This window comes from Theropithecus gelada, chromosome 1 (genome assembly GCF_003255815.1).
Source record: "Theropithecus gelada isolate Dixy chromosome 1, Tgel_1.0, whole genome shotgun sequence".
Taxonomy (NCBI): domain Eukaryota; kingdom Metazoa; phylum Chordata; class Mammalia; order Primates; family Cercopithecidae; genus Theropithecus; species Theropithecus gelada.
Window position 1 is genome coordinate 190,963,983 of NC_037668.1, and position 12,502 is coordinate 190,976,484.

The 12,502-nt window shown below is 41.1% G+C and overlaps 1 protein-coding gene across 1 annotated transcript in view; it reads right to left on the bottom strand.

Annotated features, from left to right (window-relative positions):
* Window positions 1–2,525, bottom strand: part of TNN (tenascin N) — a 71,367-nt gene extending 68,842 nt beyond the window's left edge. Inside the window, exon 1 of the mRNA XM_025404818.1 lies at window positions 2,454–2,525. The gene's annotated coding sequence lies outside the window, so the exon portion shown is untranslated. The remainder of the gene's footprint in view (window positions 1–2,453) is intronic.
* Between the last annotated feature and the right edge of the window lie 9,977 nt (window positions 2,526–12,502).

Below are 12,502 nucleotides of genomic sequence, written 5' to 3' on the forward strand. Positions count from 1 at the left end.
TGACCCAGCCTCAGCGCTCAATCACTTTTTCAGGGGTGGCCACAGGCTCATTGTGTTTTCTTTTGACAACTGACTCTTAATCTGCCTTGCAAAGGCTTAAATGGGTGATGATAATGGTAGCTACCATTTTCTATGCATTTATTACATGCCAGGCTCTGGGCAAAACACTTTAAAATCTCCTCTTAAACATCAGGCAAAGATGGTCACTTACCCCCAGAGGATGAATCACTTTTTCACAGCAAGAACTTCCTTTAGCTTTTGTGGGACCAACCTCGTGCACAATAACAAGATAAAATAGACCCAGGACCTAAATTCAGGAACCTTCCTCTCCCATATTCAACCAAACAGCCAGTTTCCAGAATGACTAAGTATTACTTTGTATCAAATTAGCCCTAATATCCGTGGATGTGAGAGGCATCAGATTAAAACAAAACAAAACAAAAACTCTGCAATTTCTTTCTTTAGCTAATGTGTTTTTTTTCCACATACTGAAGTAACTTTAAAGTTCCAGCCTTCTAGCAAGGCGGAGAGTGTTTGCTAATTTCCAAGCATTTGCACTGTTCCACTCTCACACGAGCTGGGTACAGATTCAAACGGTGGCTGGGCAGCATTAGCAGTGAGTCCACTGTGGCAGAAACAGCAAAGTCCCTGTCCATCCATGGATCAGGCCTGAGATCTTAGCATCCTCAGCTCACAGACTGGTGGCTCCAGATGCTGCTACAGGACCTAAACCATGATCTCATGTCTGTATCCAGATCCTATTGGAGCCAAGGCTCTGGAATGAGCAGTGAATGGACAAAAGTTTCCACTGGGCCTGGGCACAATTTCTTCAGGCATCTTCTCAGAAACAGAGCTCTGCCCACCCTACATTTCAAACCACAGAGCAGCACTGGACTGGAAAACCAGAAGCCACAGGATGATTTGAAATCATTTGTTCTATTTTCCCTCCTTCAGGAGTCAGCTGCAGCCTACAAATTGGGGACAAAGCAGTACTTAAGAGTTGTATGAAAGAATGCCAGGTGCCTTCTTTCCTTCTTTCCGGGAAAAACGATACCAGTATTGACACTCTTATTTTTTCCTGTGTCTGACACTGTCACCTTGATTCTGAGTCTGCAACAAATGTCTGAATGTCAAGAGGCCAGTTGTCAATATGTAGCCCTGACCGAGCAAGGTACCATCTGATGCCTTGGTGACACCTCAGCTTTTCCAAGAACCAGTGGATTTTAGGCACTATGGCTAATCTGTGTCCAGATGTGGGTAGTTTGTTACTTTTATGTTGGAACTTGTTCTTTTCTTTTAATGCTTATATAAGCAACACAGGTTTCATGCTTTTAAGTGGAACCCTGCCTGTTCTCATTCATTCTTTCTCCATCCTTCCCCTAGATCTCTCCCAAGCACAAAAATTAATAAATAAGTAAAAAGTAAGACCTCCAAAAAGTAGCGTGGTTTTTTGTTTGTTTGTTTGTTTTGTTTTGTTTTGTTTTGTTTTGTGACGGAGTTTTGCTCTTGTTGCCCAGGCTGGAGTGCAATGGTTCGATCTCGGCTTACCGCAACCTCCGCCTCCCGGGTTCAAGCAATTCTCCTGCCTCAGCCTCCCGAGTAGCTGGGATTACAGGCATGCGCCATCACGCCCGGCTAATATTTTGTATTTTTAGTAGAGATAGGGTTTCTCCATGTTGGTCAGACTGGTCTCGAAATCTCAGCCTCAGGTGATCTGCCCACCTCGGCCTCCCAAAGTTCTGGGATTACAGGCGTGAGCCACCGCGCCTGGCCAAGTTTTTGAGATATCTTGAAATGTTTTCTTTGAGGTAGTGTGAGGGTAATAGTATGGGGATTTGGAGAGAAGTTGTCGTCTAAACAAATAATAATTAAAACCTGTAAAATTAAACGTCTGGATATACTTCAAAACTGTTCAAATGTGTTTGCAAACATCCCCTTAACTGATTCACACAAAATCCAGAAAACGGGAAAGTTATCCTAGCTTCCTAATCCTAACTAAAATAACCATTCTGTTTTAGGATTTAAAAGAATAATGAGATATAACAAATACTAAATTATCCAAAAAGAGAGAGAGAGAGAGAAAGTTTTGACATTGTAAATAAGTTAAAAAGAAAAAAAGATGAGAAGGAACATCTTAAAGGAAATATTTTATACAAAAATGTGTTACTCCAGGTAGAAACTGATACAACACAGACTGCATCTGGCCAGGAAAGAAGATAACTATGCTTAGCCCTGTCTGAGATTGGCGTATAATACTAAGGACGCAGCACATGGGTCCTGAGAGGTACCTCCCAATTCATTTTAACTTTTCATGGAGTGGGTAAGAGACTAATTACACTGCCCAGATTTTCAGGCTCGGGAATGGAGGCACCTGAGCCACCACTTTTGAGCTCATCCGCATTGGCCACCTTCCTCCCTCCAGTAAGTAAAGCTTGGGCAACTGGCACTCTCACCTGGGAGGCTGCTGGGTGCCTCTTCCAACGCTGCTGCTCCTGTGAGCCGGTCTCCTCCTGCCGCAGACCTTGGTACTTGCTGGTCGTCCCTTGTTCTCGTCTCTCCTTGGCTTCCCTCCCTGGGTTTAAATCCTGTCTAGGCCAGAGGAGGAGCAAACGGAGACTCCTGGTGTTTTCCTCCCTTCCCAGCAGGGACTCTGCTAAAAGATATGAGCAATTCCTTCTCTTATTCTAACTAGGAAAGAAAAATATATACATTTCCTTCTTCTTTTTCACTTTGATTACACAGCAGCTAAAAATACTGGAGGCTGTTTCCATTTAAGTGAATCCAGAATAAGGATATTAAAAGAGTTTGCCGTCTCCTGGCCAGGAGCTGGGTCTCCGGGTTCAAAAGTGCATTTATAAAGTTTCTCTTTTTCTTGTTTCAGGCATTCCGGGACTTATTGCCTACTGCTTTTAAAATGGGAAAAAGTCTTTAGCACAGAAAGAAATGAGTGGAGACCCTCAGGGACAGAAGCTCTTCTGACTTCCCTCCTCCTTTATCCATCGTCTCACACTTGTGAGTGGCAGGGCTCTGAAGTGGGGGCAGGAATAGCAGACTGGGGACATTCGGTCCCACAAGTCCACTCCGACCCTCACCCCATCCCAAATGCCTCCCACATGCCAACAGCACAAGAGTTCCGAAACCAGGAAAGAATAGTCATGCCCCTTTCTGGCTGCCCTTCCTCTTTTGCCCTCAGATGGACAGGCCTTCATCCTTCCAATGAGCCAGAGTCATTTCAATAGGGCACGGCTGACACCTGCTGCCTTTCCTCACACCCCATCCCTCTCCTGCTCTGTGGGAAGTAGATTCTGGAGTGCAGATCCACAACAACATGAAGGAGACCATATGTCTCCAGTTCACCTATGTCAGCACCAAATGCTGCTGGAGGGAAAGGAGAAGGAGAGACGGGGAACCAAAAAGTGGCCCCCAGAAATTGGAGGGGGTGCCCCGAGGCAGCTTGCCTGTATCTGAAGCTTGTGTCTGCTACTTGCAAATGACTTCTGACAACTTCTTTGTGGCTCAGCTTACTCATCTGTAAAATAGGAAGAGTATCTTATGGTTATTGTGAGGTTCAAATGAGTAGATGGGGTAAAGAACTTAAACTAGTCCCAAGACACAATGAGGACTCGGTAAAGATTACCTGCTACCATGATTATTGTAATTTTTAAATTCTCCTTATGTATCCCACTAAATCATATTTGATCATCTCCACGTCAGTCCAGGTGGGTTCATAGTTCTCTGCCCTTCACTTACAATCATAAATAGTTCTGATATCTGGCCCTGGAATCAGGCCAGCCATACACAGAGGTGACCAGTGGGGTATGAACCAAGGTCACCAGAAAATTCCCCAACTCCCAAACATCTCTTTTCTCCCTTGGACTTTTTTCTCTGCTCCATAAAAGGGAAAATCTGTTCTAGAGGATCCTAAGACTCTATTGCACCCTCAAGTTGCTCTCCTATTCTTAATTTCCTTTCACCAATTCTCCCCAAATGAGTGGTCTTCACCAACTCTCTCCATGACCCCATTTTCCATGCCCTCAATAGGAATAACTAAACCAGTGCACCACGCTCCTAAGAAGCCACCTTCTTCTAGCCTCTCCTTATTACAGCCGGTATTAGTTAGTTGCCTGTATTAGTTAGGACATGGAGCTGTAGCAAAGAGACGCTCCAATGCAGTCGCTTAACAACATAGATGATTTCTCTCACATAACAGTAGAAGACAGTGGCCCAGGGCTGGTAGGGAAGTGCCGCCATCCACAGCACACACCCACCACGCTCTAGGGCCATCATCTCTCAGCCAATAGGAAGGGCAAGGGGATGAGGGCAGATGGAAGTGCACGCTCATTCCTTACAAACACAAAAACAAAAACTTTTTATACTTATTTCAGACTTGCAGAAAAATTGCAAAAATATTGAAAGAATCCCTGTATACCCTTCATTCACATTCTCCAAGTGTTAGCATTTTATCATATTTGCTTTATCATTCATTCTCTCTTAATAGTTTTCCCCAAAAACATTTGAAAGCAAATTAAAGACATGATTTATCTCTTTATCCCCTTATGTCTAAAAAACTGCAGTATGGGGTGTTTCCCAACAAGGGCATACTCTCCCATAACCTCAATACAATGATCAAAGTCAGGAAGTGACATTGACATAATACTATTGTCTAATTTACAGACTATATTCAAATTACATTGATTGTTTCTCTAATGTCTTTTATAGCAAAAGAAAAATAATTTACTGGCCCAGGATTCAATTCAGGATATTTAATTGCATTTAGTTGCCCTGTTTTTAAAATTTCCTTAAATTGGAATAGTTCTTCAGTCTTTGTCTTACATGACCTTAACATTTTTTTTAAGAGAAAACGTCAGTTATTTTGAAGAATGTCCTCAGTTTGCATTTGTGTGGTGTTTCTTCAGGCCTAGATTTAGGCTATGCATTTTTGGCAGGCAGCGGCAGAAGCGTGTCTTTTGATCCATCATACCAGGAGACATTTGATGGCAGTCTGTCCCCATGTTGGTGATGTTACCTTGGACCACTTGGTTAGGGTGATATCTGCCAGGTTTCTCCACAGTAAATATTTGCCCCCTTTTATTTAACAGGTATATTGTGGGATGATGTTTTTAAACCATGTAAATATTCTGCTGCTTCTCCTATTTTCACCCACTAGTTTTAACATCCATTGTTGATTCTTGCCTGGAACGATTACTACTATGGTGGCTGCCAAATGGTGATTTTCCTAATTTCATCTTTCCTTTTATGTTTATTAGATAGAATTCTATTATAAAAAATAATTTTTCTTCCCCCACCTTTATTTTATCAATTACTTTACATTCAAAGTGACTCATATTCTTTTTTTTATTCTATGGGTTATATTCCTGTACTATTATTATTTTCTTGCTCAAATTACACCAGATTTGGCCAGGGGGAACCCTTCAAGCTGGTTCCTGTGTGCTTTTAACACACTCCCATCATTCTTTGAGTGTTTCTTTACTTTTAGCACAGCAAGATATTCCAGACTTATCTTGCACTTCTCTTACCCAGTCCTTTAGAAGCAGCCATTTCTCCAAGAAGCTTTATTTATTTCTATTAGAGAATGATGCACTTTTTGGATAACCCTCGAAAAGGTACATATCACTTCTCCTGCATCCCATTGGCCAGAATTTAGCCAGTGTGCACATAGAGCTGCCAGAGAGGCTGGCACAGTGGTTGTGTTCAACTAAACCTCAGGAGCTCTGAGTAAAGAAAGGAAGAAGAGGGGTTGATGGGCAGCTTGAAGTCTGCCACAGAGGCTACCCAATCACTACCGGCAAAATGTTCTCCCTGAATTCTAAAATCTAATCATATCATTTCCCTGCCCCAAAGAGTTCCCTGTCCAGAAACTCTCATTACTTACAGGATTAAGCTTCTAAAGTTCTCTGTAACTGCCCCATCATGCCCCTTCCTATGCACCACTATATCCAAATTATTCCCCTGCTATTTACAAATACAAACTACCAGGTTTTTTGTTTTTTAGTTATTTTGTGAGAAAGAGTCTCACTCTGTTGCCCAGGCTGGAGTGCAGTGGTGAGATCTCAGCTCACTGCGACCTCCAACTCCGGGTTCAAGTGATTCTCCTGTCTCAGCCTCCTGAGTAGCTGGGATTACAGGCACCCACCAACACACCCGGCTAATTTTAATTTTTTTAGTAGAGGCGGGGTTTCTTCATGCTGCCCAGGCTGGCCTCGAACCCCTGACCTCAGGTGATCCACCTGCCTCGGCCTCCGAAAGTGCTAGGATTACAGGCGTGAGCCACCACACCTGGCCCAAACCATCAGTTTTAACCAACTCAGCCTCCTCTCAGTCCCTGGTAAACGTGATGCTCCTCCCTTTTTCCAGACACTGGTCATGCAGCCCTGACTTCTTGAAGTCAATCCCATCTCCACATCCAAGAGATCTGCTCAGATTTCCCTACTATAATCGCCCAAATCAATGTGAAATGTTTACTTTTTTAACACCTGACTTCAGAGTTTTTCTTAGAGAGATAACTCTCTTTGTTTAGGAAAATACTTAGGATCCTTAGGACAAGTTTGCAATGAAACAAAGAAACAAACCAAAAAAAAAAAAATGCAAAACTGCTCTGCATGAAATAAATAGGAACTGGCAGTGGGAAAACAGAAAAGATTGTTAAGATTATGAAGGTCGTGAGGCTAAGGCCTGGGGAGGAGTGGGGCAGGTGAAATAGGAAAATCACCTTTAAGAACAAGAATGTCTTCTCAATATTACATTGTTTGCTTTGCCTTTTTTTTTTTTTTTTTTTGAGACAGAGTCTCACTCTGTGGCCTAAGCTGGAGTGTAGTGACGCAATCGTGGCTGACTGCAACTTCTGCCTCCCAGGTTCAAGTGATACTCCTGCCTCAGCCTCCCAAGTAACTGGGACCACAGGTGCGAGCCACCACTCCTGACTAATTTTTGTATTTTTAGTAGAGACAGGGTTTCACCATGTTGGCCAGGCTAGTCTCAAACTCCTGGCCTCAAGTGATCCACCTGCCTTGGCCTTGCAAAGTGCTGGGATTACAGGCCTGAGCCACCACCCCTGGCTTGTTTGCTTTGTTTTCTATAAATCCCTCTTCCTGGTCCCAAACCTTAAGTTAAGTCTTCCACCCACACAAATACTTTTTTAACTCATGTGATGGGGAAAGACAAACCAAAAGACAGGAGCTACATCACACATCTGGGTCAGCACTGCACAAGGAAATGTCCATAAGATGTGAGGCATAGTGCAACAGATTTCAGAGAAAGCAGGAATTCGGGTCCAGGCATGACCCCTGGGATGTAAGCCCTTCACCCTGCCCAGGACAGAATCCAGAGGAGTTGGTGATGGATGTGGGAATGGGGAGATCTTGGATTTCTCACAAGTTGTAGGATTGAGATTGGAGCCAATTTTATTTAACTCCCTAAGAAAGCTGATCTTGGCTGACACCTGAGCTATAGGATTTCTTCTCAGAATTCTTCATTTAGAGACTTTCAGTAGTGGCTAGCTGTTAGTTGTGTCCATGCAGAGGCTCCTTAACTTCAGTATGAGCTCATGGAGAATGAGGACTGTTTTCTTTTATTGCCTTCACTACCTATGGTATTGTAAAGTAAATAATAAGCTACCTGAAATTCCATCATGACAGATTTATGCCTCAAGATGCTCAAGAACAAGGCAAATTCCCCAAACATATGGGGCCTACACCGTGGTAGCAGGTTCTATTTTGCCTGCCACCCTGACAGCCTTGCCCTCCTTCTTCTGCCCCAAGAACCCTAATTTTATTTTGATGTCTACTCACTGCCTCCTGATCTTGTTTGAGTTCAAGGAAGGGCTCTGACTGATCTAAGCCAATCAGGGTAATTTCATCACCCTTGCCAGTGACTAAATTTCATCACCCTTGCCAGTGACTAATTTAGGCAAGAACATGCAGTGAATTTGGGGGTTGGTGAGACATAAAGGAGAGGACATCAATGGAGATTCAAGGAAAGGTTCCTTCACTCCAAAAAAAAAAAAAAAAGACCAGGCGTGGTGGCTTACACCTGCCATCCAGGCACTTTGGGAGGCCAAGGCAGGCAGATTGCTTGAGCCCATGATTTTGAGACCAGCTTGGGCAACATGATGAAGCCGCATCTTAAAAAAAACAAACAACAACAACAACAAAAAACCCACAACACGACAACAAACACAAAACACATACACAAAAATTAGCTGGGTATAGTGATGTGAACCTGTAGTCCCAGCTACTCTTGAGGCTGAAGTAGGAGGATCACCTGAGCTCAGGAGGTCAAGGCTGCAGGGTGCTGTGAACATGACTCTGGACTCCAGCCTGGGCAAGAGTGAGATCCTGTCTCAAAACAAAACAAAAAAATTCAAAAGAATTGGATATTGTCACATCTACAAAGAACACCTGGACTGTGGCAGACACCTTATAACCAACCGTAAGGGGTGCTAGCCAAAGACAAAGAAAACACACCAAGGATGTCGGAACAGAAAATGGAAGAAATCCCGTTTATTTATGATGTTGCTATCCTGCTGAATTAACCACCTCTCAAGTTTTCCTACTTCAGAACCCTCTTGAATCAGGAGTTTGTTTTTTAGAGCTGCTAGCATTCTAAGGGATTCAGGGTTTTTTTTTTTCTTAGGAACATGTAAACGGAAAAATGATGGAACAGCCTATACTCAAACTAGGGGAATAGTTTAACATGAAACTAATTTCAACTCATTTTGTCCAAATAGTATACCCCATTCCAGAACAACCCAGAAAAAAGTCACTGATTCTAATGATGGTTCAACCAACATGTTATTATGTTTTATTTTATTTGAGAAAAATGTAGGAGAAAGCATTCCAACTTCAGTCATCTGTGGTCATCTCTAATTGTATTCATCCTGAGAAATCACCAAAAACCCAATAGGCCAATGTGCTGGCTCTAACGGAACCTGAATCTGTTGTCTAGTTTGGAGACCTAGAGCTGCTCTCGGCTGGTTTTGATCTGTTTGAGCTGGCTGGAAGGTATGTCTTCCTATCTTTAATTAGGATTCTGCTGAATCTAAAAGAACTGAAACCAAAGTTGAACAGACATCTAGGGTCAAGATCTTGTGTTGGCTCTCTCTCTCTCTCTCTCTCTCTCTCTCTCTTACTCTCTCTGTATCTGTGTGTGTGTGTGCGAGCACAGGCGCCATAAATTATATTTATTATGTACCCATAGGATCATTTTCTTCTTATTCATTCCTTGTAATGGATATTGAATTCAAATCTGTAATAGGGCTCACAGAGATGTACCATCTTTGACTTTAGATGTCTGTGCCTGTAAAAACAGAGAAGAGAATGTGGGATTTAGCAAAGAAGGTTTATTACTCCCTTCAAGGCAATGGAAGACCTTGATTCTTTTCCCATCAATATTTCCTTCTCTTGGGTCAATATATTTTGATATCCATCTCAGTAGAAGTCAATATCTTCTCATTCCAAACCTCTTTTAGCAATAGCAGTTGCTATGAGCCAATGACCTGGTGTGTGAAATCAGAAATCTGCATTTGCAGCTAGGGACCCGGAACCTAGGGGATGACATTTTGATCCTTAGAAGGCTCTTCATGCATTACTTGCCCATATGTTGCTATTTTGTAAATATCATTATTTTCATGATAAAAGTAACTTATTATTGTAGATTAACTAGAAAATGCATAAAAATATTTTTTAAAAATTAACATTTTCTGTAATTTTCACAACCAGAAATAACCAGTAATTTTTTTCAACAAATGTTTTCATATAAGGAGGGACATATAATATCTGTGCACATACATAAAAAGAAGATTAAACAATTCAGATTATATTATATAGGGAATTTTTTCTGCTGTTTGCTCTTTATACAGTAACTTTTTTCTCCATTTCCTTACATTTGTTTTAAAGGACACGCTTTTTAATGTTGCTCAGCATTCTAGTATATACATCAAATGTACGGGGTGAGGGATTGGTTGCAGAGGGACACAAAGAAATTTAGGGGAGTACTGGAAATGTTGTATATCTTGATCGTGGTGGTTGTCATAGGACTTTATACTTTGCCAAAACTCATTGAACTGTACATTTTACAAGTATAAGTTTTAATATATATATAAATTATATCTCAATAAACCTGACTTAAGAAAAAACAAATGAAAAGACTTGCCGAAGGATCCCCACATAATCTGACTCAGTGTTGCCCAGGTCTTGGTCTACCCTACAATTCTCTCAGTCTTGGCAGCACATGGTAATCACTTGGGAAGTTTTAAGAAAAGAAATTGGCAGTGTTGGGGTGGGGAAGAGAACCAGAGATTTAACTGGCCATGGGTCAAACCCAAGAACTGTATTTTGTAAACGTTCCCCTCGTGGTTCTAAAATGTGCAAGTGCGTAGCCAGAGTTGAGAACTACTGATCTACACTATAAGTCATTTAGATCAGGGAGGCAGGAGGATAAAAAATGGAGTAAGTAAATTTCACAACCATAATATCATTTTATATAATAAATTTCATAAACTAAACATTTATTAGTTCACTGATTTTCTTTGTCTTATTTTCCCCAAAGCCCTGAGATAGTCATATATATATATACATACATATATATACACACACACACACACACATATATATATATATTTTTTTTTTTTTCCCCAGACAGTTTTGCTCTTGGCTCTTGTTGCCCAGGCTGAAGTGCAGTGGTGAAATCTCGGCTCACTGCAACCTCCACCTCCCAGGTTCAAGCAATTCTCTTGCCTCACCCTCCCAAGTCACTGGGGTTACAGCGACAGTCCACCACACCCAGCTAATTTTTTGTACTTTTAGTAGAAACAGGGTTTCACCATGTTAGCCAGGCTGGTCTCGAACTCCTGACCTCAAGTGATCCACCTGCCTTGGCCTCCCAAAGTGCTGGGATTACAGGCATGAGTCACTGTGCCCAGCCATTATATGTTTTTTGAGATTTAATTCATATACCATAAAATGTATACTTTTAATATTTTGATCTAACGGTTCTTAGTGTGTTCACAAGGTTGAAAAGCCATCAGCATTATCTAATTTGGGAACATTTTTATCAACTCAAAAAGAAACCCCATACCTATTAGCAGTCACTTCCCACTTCCCCCTCCCCCAGGCCATGACAACCACTCATCTACTTTCTATCTCTATGGATTTGTCTGTTCTGGACATTTCATATAAATTGAATCATGCAATATGTGGCCTTTAGTGTCTGGCTTCTCTCACTGAGCATAATGTTTTCAAGATATATCCATGTTGTAGCATATATAAGAATTTCATTCTTTTTCATGGCTAAATAATATTTTATCATATGGATATACCACATTTTGTTTACCTATTCATCAATTGATGAAGATTTGGGTTGTTTCAACTTTTTGGCCTTTAGTAATAATGGTGCTAAGAACATTTGTGTTGAAGTTTTTATGCAGATAAATGCTTTTATTTGTCTTTGATATTTGGATATTTAACTAGGAGTGGAGTTAATTTCTGGGGAATGTGGTCTCTCAATATTTAATTTTTTGAGGAACTGCCAAATGGTTTTCCAAAGTGGCTGCACCATTTTATATTCCCACCAACAATGTATAAAAATTCCAATTTTTCTGTGTCCCCACCAATACTTACTATTATTTGTCTTTTTTTTTTATAGTGGGTCTGAAATGCTATGTTACAGTTTTTATTTTCCTTTCTCTATTGATTAATGATGTTGAACATCTTTTCATGTGCTTATTGAACATCTGTATATCTTCTTTGGATAATTCTTTGCCCATTGTTTCATTTGGGGTGTTTTTTTTGTTTTTTGGTTTTTTTTTTTGGTTTTTATTGTTGAGTTGTATGAGTTCTTTATATATTCAGGATACTAGACCTTTAATAGATAGATGATTTGCAAACATTTCTTCCCATTCTTAGATTATCTTTTCACTTTCTTATTATTACACTTTATGTTCTAGGGTACATGTGCACAATGTGCAAGTTTGTTACATATGTATACATGTGACATGATGGTGTGCTGCACCCATTAACTCGTCATTTACATTAGGTATATCTCCTAATGCTACCCCTCCCCCCTATCCCCACCCCACAACAGGCCCTGGTGTGTGATGTTCCCCTTCCTGTGTCCAAGCGTTCTCATTGTTCAATTCCCACCTATGAGTGAGAACATGCGGTGTTTGGTTTTCTGTTCTTGCGATAGTTTGCTGAGAATGATGGTTTCCAGCTTCATCCATGTCCCTACAAAGGACATGAACTCATCCTTTTTTATGGCTGCATAGTATTCCATGGTGTATATGTGCCACATTTTCTTAATCCAGTCTGTCATTGATGGACATTTGGGTTGGTTCCAAGTCTTTGCTATTGTGAATAGTGCCGCAATAAACGTAAGTGTGCATGTGTCTTTATAGCAGCATGATTTATAATCCTTTGGGTATATACCCAGTAATGGGATGGCTGGGTCAAATGGTATTCCTAGTTCTAGATCCTTGAGGAATCAC